We start from the raw sequence: 14,051 nt of genomic DNA, 5'->3' as shown, positions 1-14,051 counted from the left end.
GGGGATTTTTTTATTATCATCGGACCATTTTACAAGGTCAGTTAGAATCAACGAAGCGTAATATTTGGCCTCTGCATCTATCAGCGCGATCAGGCGATAATTTGCTGGATCCGTACAATCCCCGCCCTTATATATTGGGTTGAAAATCGTGCCTCTCCAGCTTTCCGGAATGCGACTGGTAACATTGATTGTCTGAAACAGGCTATTGAGTTTACAGGCCCAATAATGGGGATCTTGCTTGTAAATTTTTCCTTATGATTCTCAAAATTTCTACTTCAGTATAGGCTGGGGTTGTTTGAGCTAAATCTTAATTTTTCTGTTCCCGGTTGTTTGTGGAATCTGAGGCGGTTAAAAGCTGAAACTCTGCGTTTTTACTTTCGTACACTGCGGTTGCAGCTAGTGACAGCTGTTCCAAGTGTTTATCAAAAATGTGACGATTAGATGCTGGACCCATGCCATTTCCGAGACGCAGGTCATACTTATCTTGTTTGTGGTTATATTCATTGAATTTACCTGAAACCAGAATGCTCTAGAGTCAGATTTTTTTGCATTATAAACTATTTTCATCCAGAAGTTGTTATCCTCATTTTTTTTTGTCATTCCAAATTTGTTTCTTATATTGTTCCTTTAAAGAACGTACTTCCTGCCATACTTTTGATTGAGGATTATGACTTTGAGCTCTCCTCAGAGTCTGTCTCAGGCGCCTTCTTGTGCCTCTGGATATCTGACTAAGATGGCTGTTGTTATTTCCATTGTGTGTCATTTTAGTTGAGACTCCTACTTTTGGTAGCTTTTTCAAGAAGGTAGTCCATGTTTCAATGGTCATTTGGTTTTCTGGCGCGAGCGTTAGCATTAGGTTTTTAGCATTTTGAGCTATCTGTGGTAATGTGGTACATGACCACCGTAGACATTTCAGATTTATTGTAGAAGTTGCCCCTGCTATTATTGGCGCTTCTTGATGTTTTAGAGGAGTTCATTTTAGCTCAATATGCTGGACCGAATGATCGCTATCAGGTGAACATTTGATTTGAAACTTCTTAGTTAACCCTAGAAGGGGAAGAGTGACTATGGTTTAGTCCAGGATTGAGCTTGAGCTGGGACCAATATACGCGCAGTTGATGGGTCTATACTGTTTTATTCTCCGGTTTAGTGCACGCATACCTAGCTGTTCAATGTCCCATATAAGTTGCCGGCCCACTCTGTCCTTTTGAGGTGCTACCGGGATCACCTGCATTTCTACTGCCCAGATTTCATTTGCTGTGATGATATTTTCTTCCTCTTCATGTCGGTGTAGTAGATTAGCGTTGAAATCTCCTGTAAGATTTATCTCCCAAGTTGGCTGTTCAAGGCGAAATTCTGCTATAACATCACTGACTTTTTTGAAGAGCTCTTTTTTATCTTGGATTTTGGGTGTGCGTAGATATTAATAAGTATAATGGTGCCTATCCCTGCGGATGGTCCCATTTCCAATTTTATTATTTGCATAGCTGGGGTAGTTGATGTTAACTAAGAAGACTTGATTTTTAGTGCTGTAGAAATATAAATGGCAAGGCACCCCTTGGCTCGTCCATATTGCTGAGTTTGTGTTGCGCTAACATGGTGGCCTATTCTGCCTGGGACTTCTACTGGGGCTGTTAGCCATGTTTCTTGTAGTACGATTATTTCGTGTCTCTCCCAGGACTCTGTCTTTCCTTTATCATGTAGGATACCTTTTGCTCCAGGATTGTTCCAAGATAGAATTTTTATAGAGGCAAGGCCTGTTTTACCACCCTGACTATAATTTCATTCCTCTCTAATTGCTGATTCAGTATTTGATCTGCACTGGTGCTCTGGTTTTGTGCCCTCCGCCCCCTTGGCACCTTGCAACACTGAGTAGACAGTACATTTTTTTGTTGGAATTTTTTCTTTGGGGACACTGGACATTAGGAATGGAGAGGGGTAGCATGGTATTACCTCTTTGGAGAGAGAGATTCCCCACTCTTCAAATTTGGTGATTTCTTTTAGTATGGCTTTGACTGCATTCCTCCATGTTGCTAAGGTGCCTTCCTTTCCTGTATTGGTTCCCGGGTTTACAAATTCTATCGCTAATAGATCGGCAGATGTTATGTGTTGTAGAGTTGGGATTTCTGCAATTAATCGTAGGATTCTTCCTCTATTCAGATAGTCTTGTGGACCTTGTGACTGGAAGTTTGGGGTTAATAGAATCCTTCCTGTTGTGTTCAATGTATTCTCCTTTTTTTTACATAAAAGTAGTTAATGTCTGCTCGTTCGTCCGGTGTCTCCTTAAGTCTCTGTAGTCTTTGTCATTTATATCATTGAGTTGACTTTTTGCGTTGTTCTTGTTATTGTCCTTCCTAGTATTCTCTGGAGACTCATTTACTTTCGTGGGTACTATCTGATTACCTATCATTACGCCACTGGTACTATGATTTCGGCCGTGATCTTGTGAGGTTGTCAAGTAACCTGGCCTTAGCGTTGTTTAATTTTCCGCACTTCTTGTGATATGTACATTGTCACCACTCTGCAAATGCACCTAATAATAATAATAATAATAATAATAATAAAGAGCTTATAAAGCGCACAGTAACGCCATCACGGCGTGTCCCCGCGCTGAATGGAGCTACTCACAACCACCCACTACAGAACCCCTAGCCCTACAAGGTATAGAGTAGAGTTTTGAGCCTAGCCCGAAACACCGTCTCACTGCTCTCCAGTCTCAGGGCAGGAGGAAGTTTGTTCCAGTGCTGAGCAGCTTGGAGCGAAAAAGATCGTCCGCCCATTCTGGCCTTCCTTACCCTTGGGACTGTCAACAGCCCAATGCCCTCCGAGCAGAGGGCCCTTGGGATTCGTAGCCGCTGACTAAGTCTCTAAGATAGGCGGGCGACCTGCCCCAGACAATACGGTGACAGAAGAGGAGGCATTTGAACAGCACGCGTTTCTTCACTGGCAACCAGTGAAGTGCATCCAGTGCCTGCTGAGAATTTGCTCTCCTAGGTCTCCTTAGCACCAGTCTGGCGGCGGCATTCTGGATGACTTGCAGGCGACCAAGGCTACCCTCGGTGGACCCAAGGAGCAGAATGTTTCCATAGTCCAACCGAGAGGTCACCAGCGCCTGCGTCAACGTCCTTCTGGCCTCTAGGGGTAGCAGGTCTAAAGTTTTGTTTAGGGTCTTCAGTACCCCAAAACATTTGCCCACAAGACGCCTTATATTGCCCTCACAGGAGAGAGTGGGGTTAACCCATACTCCAAGGTTCTTAGCCTCCTCACAAGGTGTGGGAGTAGGACCAAGGCATGGAGGCCACCACTCAGCCGATCAGCTGTCACTCTTTCCCCCCACTACCAGAACCTCTGTCTTAGAGCCGTTGAGCTTTAGGCAGTGGGAGTCCATCCACTCAGCTAACGCCTGCATACAGGCCTTAAAGTTGGTGGAGGCATTGGCGGTGTTCTGCTATAGAGAGATCAGCAGCTGGGTGTCGTCGGCATAAGATACCAATTCCACCCCGTATGCCTGTACCACCTTCGCCAGGGAGGCCATGTACAGATTAAAAAGAGTGGGGCTCAAAGCTGAGCCCTGAGGCACTCCCAGGTCTAGTGGCATCTCTACCGATCGACATGCCCCTTGTTGTACCTGGAAGCATCTTCCTGTGAGGAACGACTGCAGCCAGTACAGCACGGGACCAGCGACCCCAGCCTCGCTAAGACACTGTAGCAAGATGGAATGAGCTACAGTGTCGAATGCTGCGCTGAGGTCGAGCATGATCAGGGCCATTGTGTGTCCTGCATCCGCTCCTGCTCTTAAAGTCTCAGTGGCACGTAAGAGAGCTGTCTCCATCGAGAAGCCAGCTCTAAATCCTGATTGGGAGGGATGAAGTAGATTCCCTCTCTCCAGGTGCTCAGTGAGTTGAGCATTGACCACCTTCTCAGCCACTTTCGCCACGTAAGGCAGTAATAAAATGGGTCTGAGGTTTTCCAGCACATCAATGCTTACATTTGGTTTTTTCTTTATTGGGAGTACTATAGCCTTCTTCCACTCCTCTGGAACCCGCTGAGTGGAGAAAGAGGTCTGTAAGACATGTCTTATGTGTGGTTCCAGTCCAGCTAGACCCTCCGCAATGACCCAAGGAGGGGCCGGGTCATTGGGGGATCCAGACTTCACACTACGACAAATCTTTATTAGACTATCAGCCGACGGGACCTCGAAGATTTGCAAAGAAGAGTCGGGAGCCATCGGCGATCCAACAGCTCTGAAGTCTATGCCCCTTCCCGGCTGTTGAGAGAAGGAGGTATAAATTGCTTTAACTTTGTTTGAAAAAAAGTTAGCGACTCTATTGCATTCCTCCGTGGAGACACTTACAGGAGCATTTGAGCTGGAAACCAGAGATATTTCCTTTTAGATTTTAAACAATTCGCGTGAGGAGCTCTCGGCTGCCTCAATGCGTGCCTGGAAATATTTAGCTTTCGCTCTGCGTACTGCATACTGATAGCTTCTATGTGCCAAGTTATAGCTGCTTTTGCCCTGTTCGCTAGGGTTCCTTCTCCAGCTCCTTTCGAGCTTTTTGCAGTTAGACTTAGTTTGCTGGAGTTCCTGTGTGAACCAAGGGGCGGTGCGTTGTCTACCCTCCTTGGCTTTGCCCTTACTCAGAGGTGCGAGCTCGTCCAAGGTGGCAGCCACAAGCTGATTGAATTCCTTACTGGCCTGGTCACTATCAGTGGCTAGCGGTGGTTTCGCTTTCTGAATGGCTCGAACAAAATCCTCTTGAGAATACTGTCTCATAACATTGCTGGGCCCAGTCCTTGTGGACTTATGTAGCTGGTAAGAGAAATGGAAAGGGACCAAGAAATGGTCAGTCCATGGGAGCTGAAGGGGGGTGAGTGTCTTTATCATATCCCAGCTGGCGAACAGAGGGTCCAGACAATGACCCCGCTCATGTGTGGCAGCTACACTTAACAGATCAAGTTGCAAATATTTTAGGACTAAACGAACATCTGCTGCCTCCTTCTGTAGTGGATCCTCCAGATGTAAGTTCAAGTCTCCCAACACCAATACTTTACTGAGTTTGATCGCAGTCTGAGTAACCCCTTCCAATAAACTACTTCGAAAGTTTCCCAGAGACCCTGGAGGTGTATATATTAGGATGCCCGAAATTGCCTCGTGCTGACTCAATTTAATGTTGAATTCGCCAGCTTCACTATTGTCAATTTTTACCAATTTTACCAATCCCAGGACACACTCAATAGGGTGTTTGACAATGATAGCAATACCACCACCCCTTCCATTTTCTCTGTCAAGTCTCCTAGTGCACTGCTGCTTGGGGGACAAAGTCCGCCTTGGTCCTGAGGCCCCAAGAGGAAAGGGCACCTATCCCCCCACCAGCAATGTGCCGAGAGGTATCTTTACAGAGTGGTAGAGAAAGAGGGCATGGCCTCCAACCACCTCTTCACAAATCTGCTGTGTGGGGCCTACCGTGAGGAACTTACTGGAGGTAACAGTGAGTGTTATTGGACCCAAAGGACCCTCAGCAGCCAAGGAGACTTCATCCCCCAAATAGCAGTGTGCCTGAAGGCGTGTGTGCAGAGTGGTGGAGAAAGGGGGCGGCCCTCTGGTGAGTTACCAGTGTTTTTCCCCTCAATTTTGTTTCTATTTGTTAGGAAGAGGGCACTCTTCTTGGGACCATTTTGGGCCCTGGGGACCTCATCCCCTGGCACCTGGTCTTTTATTCGTTTGACATATCATTGAAAGGGAGAGGGCAGAGTGAGATCCCCTCCTGGGCCTTTTTTGTCCCTAGGGACTCTATCCCCTGGGCCTGTCCCATTTGTTTAAACAAATGTTTTTTAAACATGGTTGAGTTCAGCCAAATGGACCCCAACCCTGGTGTCTGGCCTGTAGTCTGGATGCCCTGGTTCCACCCATGGCACCCACTTTTGAATCATTGGGTACCACGGGGGAGCCTGAAGGCGCCTGTGGTCCCTGTCGGCTCCCCTCCTCCTGCAGAAGCCAGCATTACTTTAAGACCCAGGGAGCTGCTAACATGCAGCTCCCTGGATCTCAAAGCAATGTGTCTGTTTCCCTGCTCACATGACAGGGGGCAGGGAAACAGACATGCTCTGCTTTCAGTAAGTGAGAGCATTTTCTCTTCTCATTTGCTAAAACAGAGTGTTTGCTATAGCTTGGTGGGAGTGGTGCTCCCGCCAAGACATAGTGTGTTATCCTGCTCTTCATTGGATTCTGTGCCCTGGATTCTGTGCCCTGCTGCTCAGCCACAGTGTGTGTGATGTTATAGAATGTCCATGTGTGCCTGGTTGAGTGAATGTCAGTTGGAGTGTCTAGGCTGAGCAGCTGTGATGCTGCTCCCGGTGGGGCTACTATCTTATAACTTACAATTCCTGTAACCTATGACTTCTACTTGAAACTGAATAATAAACTTTCATCTTGTTTCATTATCTACTCTGGCTACTCATTCTTACCATTTTACACAAAGCAAACTGCAATGTCCCAGGGTTTGGCACCATGGGACATTGCTGGAGCCAGCCCTAGGGGGTGGTGGTCCCCAGGGTCATCTAGGGCCACCCTGCCCCGCTCCTTTATTTAACTTTGTCCCGGGGAGTTGGCAGTCTCAGTGGGTCTGCAACGGACCCCTTCAATATTTAATTGTAGCCCCGGGTAGGGGCCACACAGCTCCCCCTCATAAAATTTCTGCCCCAGGGGAGGCAGCGGTCCCCAGAGCTACGGGGGAGGTTGTAAGGCCTCCCCGCATTGTACCCCAGGAAGGTGGAGGTCCCTTGGCAGTGGTGGGGCCAAAGACCCCCCCTGCATTATACTGTTCAGTGACCCGGGGAGGTGAAGAAAAGCCTTCAGAAAGGGCCTCATGAGCCACCCTTCCTTGATTTATCGCGTGCCCTCAGGATTTGGCCCACCCAGGGGCTTTAGAAAATGATACATGGGAGCTCATCCCGTGCACCTGCGAGTTCACAGCAACATTTTTTTAAAGCTTTTAAACCCCGGTGGGGTCCTTGTGGGACCCCTCCTCCATATCTTAGGTGTCAGGGTATTCTGGAACTCAGTTTCAAGCCGAGTCCAAAGATGGCTGCCAAAACTTCCTGGTTGGCAGCCAGTCAAATTGTAATAGGATCCTCAAGTTCACTGCAAGGACTCGCGTCCCCAGATATCCATTTTTTTTTTAAAGATAGATATCTGAAAAACGAATAAAAGGATTTACACTAAATCACAAAAACTTTGCATTCAGGACCAACATCTAGCTTTCTGCCAAATTTGGGGTAATTCTATTCAGCAGTTCGGGCTGTAGACGTGTTCAAAAAACAAAAATCCCCATAGACTTATCATGGGAAATAGCTCTTTGAGTCCACTACTTTTTTCTCAGCCACCGCTTGATGTGTTGCTGTGAAACTTTCAACAAAGCAGCTGAACCAAAGAGGGAACGGTTTATGAACATTTCGTGGGGATTTGTTAAGCGGCGACAAAGTTATTGGCAAAACAAAAAACTCTTTTCCTAAGTAAGGTTTGGTCCTAACTATAACTACATACAGGCTATCCCGGTAGGAAATATGTATATATATTATTAGATATATTGTATTGCTTATAACTTTGGCCCCGTTGTACAAATGTACACAAAACCTTCCAAAAGGATGGTTGCCTCTGTGACTAGGTCTTATGTCTAGGAATGCATCCTTTAATTTAGAAAAAAATTATTTTCCATATTCAAACAAATGCACGTGTGTATACAACACAAATTCAAACTGTTTCATGTGACAATATTTCCAATACTTAAGCCTATCACTACCACAACTACCTTTAGGAAATTGTTTTAATTAGAAACAAATGTAATATTTAAAAACATGATAAAACGAGATACAGAATGTTTATCTTCATATGAAAGTTCACTGCAGTGTTTCAATACGCCCTGAAGGGAATTACAAGAAAATGCATTTTGTCCAAAACATGCTGTGAGACCAGAATGATTCTGTTAGCTGACCTCTTGCTTCGTAGCAAGATGTTTGATTAGCTAGCCGACATTATTTCTACATACTCAGTTCAAATCACATCAGTTTCATTGTGGCCTGTCTTACCCGACCCAAGTACAAGATTTCCCAGAAGGGGCCTTAACTGTCAGTTTGCAGTACACAGTGCAGCCTAACAGGAGCCAATAGTGGAATGTCTAAAGTCCCCAGCAATGTCTCTGACTGACATTATTATCAGGGCATGTTTTCTGTCCTGTCTCATTAGTGTCAAAAACCGAAAAGAGTTCTCCATCGTTCCTAAATAAATAGCCTGCATATTGGGGGTCTGTGTATATATATATATAAATATATATATATATATATATATATATATATATATATATATATATATATATATATATATCCTACTGGCCGTCGCCAGTCGGTAGTTATAGTTACAATTTTTTTCAAAGCAAAATCTCAAAATTCTATTGTGAATAACTTTAGCGCCGGTTGACGAATCTGCCTGAAAATGTCCTCACATTTGCCTCACGGAGCTCCGGTCCTTCCTTAAAAGTTTGGGGGGGATCCGTCAAGCGGGGGCCGAGATAAAAGGGGGGTCCCAAATGTGTTTTCTCCATGTTCATTTCCATAGGGCGGTCAAACTCACTTTTAGCCCGAACGGCTGAATGGATTTCCACCAAACTTGGCAAAATTGTAGGGACTGGTAGCCCGATGTGCCTTTGCTATGTCTCAAGATATGTGCTCAAGTGAATTTTGAGTAATTTAGGTCCAAAAAAATATATATATATCTATGGCCGCGCCACAGTACGTGCACAGGGGAGCGTAGCGGGCGCGACTAGCGAGGTGCGCACAGAAAGCTGATTGGCTCTCGGGTGTCTGTACACATTCGAAACCATCCGGACCGGCCGCCATCTTGTGTCTCGGTAGGATAGAGACACAAGAGGTGGAAAAAAAAGGGGGAAATGACCATAAGGGGGCAGGGTAGACCCCCCTGACACCCTAGGTTTGATGAGGGGGCTATAAAAGGGCCCCGCGGTGCAAAATATATATATTTTTTTGATTTGCGCAGGGGGAGCGCCCGACACGCGCACCAGGAAGCGGCCCATGGGGAAAGAAGAATGAGTTTTTAAAAAATGTAGCCCTTTTTTATAAATTGGAGGTAGTTCTAAAAAGAACTGTTTTTTTTCTTCTTTTTGTTGTTTTATATTTTTTTAGTGTTTTTGGAACATTTTGTACTTTTTTTGGCTTTTATGAACTATTTTATATATTTTTTTTATTTTTATGGGGAGAAACGAAAAAACAGGGAATTAAAAATGGCTCAACTGGAGCAAAACAAAATAAGAAAAAATTGGGTTTTTTGGGGGAATTTGTGGTTGTCCCCAGCAAGGACGATGAGCTTTATGCTCAGTTCACCATAGGAGATTGTCTTACCACAATGAATACATGGTATTCGGAAAACCCCAAAATGTGGCTGAATGCAAGGGATCGTCTCTCTTGCCTCTGGTCCCGATGGAGTGGGTTGCTTTCTTTTGGAGCTGGTGCTTGAAGATTGGGGAGGGTTACTGGCCAGTTCCCTCATCTCTGCAGCAGAATAGTTGATCGGATGCCTGCGCTGCATGTGGCCAATCATGGTGTTGTTTCCAAAAGAGCATTTTTTGTTCGGGTTCCCCCTTGAAAGTTCCATGCCACAGATTAGGCAAGTCACCTTGGCTGCATTGACTTTTTTCTTGCCCTCTGGGATTGAAAAAAACTCCCATACAAGGTGTGGTCTTGGCTGGTATGGGGTATTGTGTTCTTGCAGCCACCTTCTCCTCCCCTCTCCTCCTCCTCTCCTCCTTTGCTATTAACAACATTTTGAAATTCAAAGAAAAAAACATAGGTTTGGGGCCTTATATACAGTTAGGTATTAGCATTTAAAAAACCTATGAAATTCACTGAAAAAACCATAGGTTTCACACCAGTTATAGTTAGGAATTAGCATTTAAAAAAACCTATGAAATTCACTGAAAAAACCATAGATTTCACATCTGTTATAGTTAGGAATTAGCATTTAAAAAACCTATTAAATTCACTGAAAAAAACATAGGTTTCACACCAGTTATAGTAAGCAGGAAATTTTACTGACATAAAACCATTGAAATTCCCACGTTATAGTTAGTTGGACTCACTATAACTTGCGCGCCTGCAATGCACTGCTGATGACGTCACATATTACATCACTCATGACATGGTCAGTGGCATCACTCATGACATCACTGATAACACCATCCAGTGAATGTGTGTCTTTCTGAAAAATCAATATGTTTTATATATGTATATGAAAAAGGACGGTGGAAGAATAAATGTTTAAATAAGTGTCTTAATGGATGTTTTTTTTTTTTTAAATTGATTGGTTAACTGGCTTATTGTTAGCGAGTATTGTTTAAATATTTAAATGTTTGTATCAGTGTTTCACTTTGTGTATAAGTGGCTGCATGGGTTGGTGAGTAGCTACATGTGTGTGTATATGGGTTATTAGATGGTTTTTTTAGTATCAGTATGAGTGTCTGTATGGTTTGGTGGGGGTGTTACTTAACACATAGATGCATCAATGACTGACTCACTGTTTCTATGTGTTTTGAAGACATCATATGTGCAGGACTGTATGGGTGGATGTGTGTGTATATGTGTGTGTTAGTGAGTGAATGACTGTCTCACTAGTGTCTTTATCAGTAACTACATATGTTTTAATCTAGTATATCGGAGTTTACCTTTAGCAACTTGGTTTTGTCAGTGAATATATATATATATATATATATATATAAATATATATATATATATATATATATATATATATATATAGATTACCTACTGGCGGTCGCCAGTAGGTATATATAGTTAGGATTTTTTCCCTATGGGATTTCTGAAAATTCTATGTCTAATAACTTTGGCATTTGTGGACGGAATTGGCTGACATTTTCAGGAAAATGGCACATTTTGTTTCTGAGCAGCCCCTGAAAATTTGGGGGGTGTTCGGCAAGGAAGGGCTGAGATAAAAGGGGGGTCCCATGTTAATTTCCATAGGGCGGTTGGCCTCACTTTTAGCTCGAACGGCTGAATGGATTTGCAGGAAACTTGGCAAAATTGTAGGGACTGTTAGCCCGATGTGCCTTTGCTAGGTCTCAATATATGTGCTCCAGTGGATTTTGAGAAATTAACGTTCAAAACAAGCTATATATCTGTAACAGCGCTCTGGGCTGCGCTCCGGTCCGCTTACTTTTCGCGTAACGGAACTTTGCGATGCGACGCTGATTGGCTCTCCGGTGTCTGTCAACATTCTAAACAGTCCGGAGCGGCCGCCATCTTGTCTCTCGGTAGGATCGAGAGACAAGAGAAGGCCAAAACAAAGGGGGAAATTACCATAAGGGGGCATAGTAGATTCTCCTTGACCCCCTAGGTATTATGTGGAGGTTTTAAAAGGGCCCAGCAGGGCAAAAAAAAAAATATTTTTTTTTTTTGCGTGGTGAGCGCCTAGTACGCGAACCGGAAAGCGTTCTGGGCAGCGTACTATAAGGATAAAAGAATGATAGACTTTTCTAATACTGTATGTTAATTGTTTGTTGTTTTTGTTGATTTTTTTTTGTTTTCTTTATTTTCAAAGTATTTTTTTATTTTGATTGTGTTTCATAATTCATTAAACTTTCTAACATTCAATATACATATAAAAATAAATAATGTGTCAAACTATTTTTGAATTAAGAAATTAAAATTTTTTTTTCATTTTGTTTTTTAAAATTTAAAAGGAAATCTAAAAAATCGGGATCATTTTTTTCTTCATTTTTTAGTAGAAAATCTACTGCATCTACGCATTGCACAAGTTCATTATTTATTGTGTCGTCGTAGAAATCCATGTCATCGTGTGTCTCAATTTTTTTTTCTGTTTCAGTTTTCATGTTGTTTTGTTGTTCTTCCATTTTCAATTCTGAAAAATGAATTTTTTAAAAATATATCAGTACAGAAAGGGCATTGTTGGGTTTCAGTACAGATTGGCAGTTTTGTTATTTATATAGTGTTTTTTTCATAAAGAAAGGTGTCGCCTGCAATTAAGGTCCATTGGAGGGGGCCCCCTCCTTGGGCCTCCCATGGATGGTGTCAGGAGGTATAGGGGAGGGAGAAGGAGACGCTCCCTCAATTGCAAGGAGACCATTCACAGGCACTGAGGGGGCCCATTGTCCAGCATTTTTGCGCACCCACAGTTTTAACTTTTAGACCACAATCAATTCTCACACCTATGAAGTGCCTGTGAATGTTCTCCTTGCAAGGGGCCACTTATGTAAATTGGAGGGGGCTTCGCGCACGTTCCTTTTTAGCCTATGGTCTTGCAAATCCTTGGAATGGCCCTGCCATAACTAAAACAGAGAAGTCTATTTTTTTCTATAAGTATTACAGAGCGATAGAATATAATTGTCAGAAAATGTTTTTCTAATTAGCTTTCAGTACAGAACATACTTAAGTTTTATAAATAATATCTTACCTTTTAAATATAAGTTGAAGTTATCAGTTGATTTTTTGTTATGCACTTCACGAAGTAGTAGTCAAAATGGGTGTGTTTCTCTCTCTTTGTATATATATATTCAGGTACATAACCAATCAAATGTCAGGTAATATAAGTAGAAAATGAAAGTAACATTTTCATTGGTTGTCAATTCCAACACTTTAGATGTGTTTTGTGAAGTAATTTACCTCACGGTATTTAAAGAGGTCTACAGGCTTAATGACTAAATGGAATTTCAATCAAATTTGTGAAAATGAAAGGGATTGTTATGTAGTATGAGCTAATCTATATTTGGTGACAGTGTCTCCAGTCGTTTTTCTGTGAATTACTTTCCCACCTTTTTTTTGGACCGCTTTCCGGGAAGCGGTCCGGTCCGCGAACTAGGAGCGTAACGGGAGTCTACCATTTTGTGTTTTGGTCGAATTGAGATATAAAATGGAGGGCAAATAATGTTCAGAATGGATAGAAGGGGGCAAGGTACAAGTATTTTGACCCCCTAGGTTTTTTGAGGGTGGCTGAGGAGGACCATATGTGCGGGGAAAAAACATTTTTTTTTTAAATTTTGCGCGGTTAGCTTCCAGTTCGCGTACCGGGTAGCGCTCTTTGAGCGTAGTTTGTTGAAAATTACAGAAAAAAGTTAGAGAAAAATAATAATTGTGAGTGATCAGATGTAGGGTAGCTCTGAGAAGAGCTTTTGGGTTCATGGTACATTTTGGTACTTATAAGTAGGTACCAATGCACAGTCTTAAATTCAAAATGAAAATTCTGTTGCCCTCATCTGAGAAGTGAACTCCATCTCCTCTGTAGATATCTTGCATGTAGTAACACAAGTTATTGTTGTACAAGGAGCCCATTCCATGGTCTCTCATGTAAGCTGACACAGATTTGTTTACATGCTTCCTCGCTTTCTCAATTTGTGGACAAAATTGGTTGGACCACCTCCATTTCTGTCTTTGGCATATATTGGAATATACCAAGGCAGTTTGAGGAAAAAGTGCCATTAATTGTTCAAAGGTGTCCTTTAAAAGCATTTCCAGACCTACCCCAGTCAAAGTGCCCAAATCATTACCTCCACAGTGTACTATTAACAGGTCAGGTTTTGGCAAATGCATAAAGGTTTTCACCAATGGTATCAATTGGTGACATTTTAATCCTCTTTGGCCCAACCACTTAATTTCCACATCTTGTAAATTGAGGTTAGGTAAATTTCTGTTCTCAGCATACCTTTGAGCCCAGTAGATGTAACTATGTCCAACAATCCAGACATTAAACATGGTGAGAGAAGGTTGGGCTGCAGTCAGATGAAGTGTGGTAATGAAAGGGCAGTTGAAACAGTAGGAGTTTGTAAAGAAAAAAAACTGTGGATTTCCAGTCCTAATGATTCATTAGCAGTGATTGGTGCATTTCCATTTCTGAAAACAGAAAGTTAGGGTGCATGGATGTGTCCTTTGAAAGATGTAATTTGAATGGTCAAGGAAGAAACATTTAATGAAAGATTGCACTGGATACGCAGGTGCACTGAGAGTTCAGAGTTCAA

This window comes from Lissotriton vulgaris, chromosome 4_1, assembly GCF_964263255.1.
Source record: "Lissotriton vulgaris chromosome 4_1, aLisVul1.2, whole genome shotgun sequence".
NCBI lineage: Eukaryota > Metazoa > Chordata > Amphibia > Caudata > Salamandridae > Lissotriton > Lissotriton vulgaris.
The sequence above is the reverse complement of the archived record's forward strand: the minus strand, read 5'-3'. Positions refer to the sequence as shown.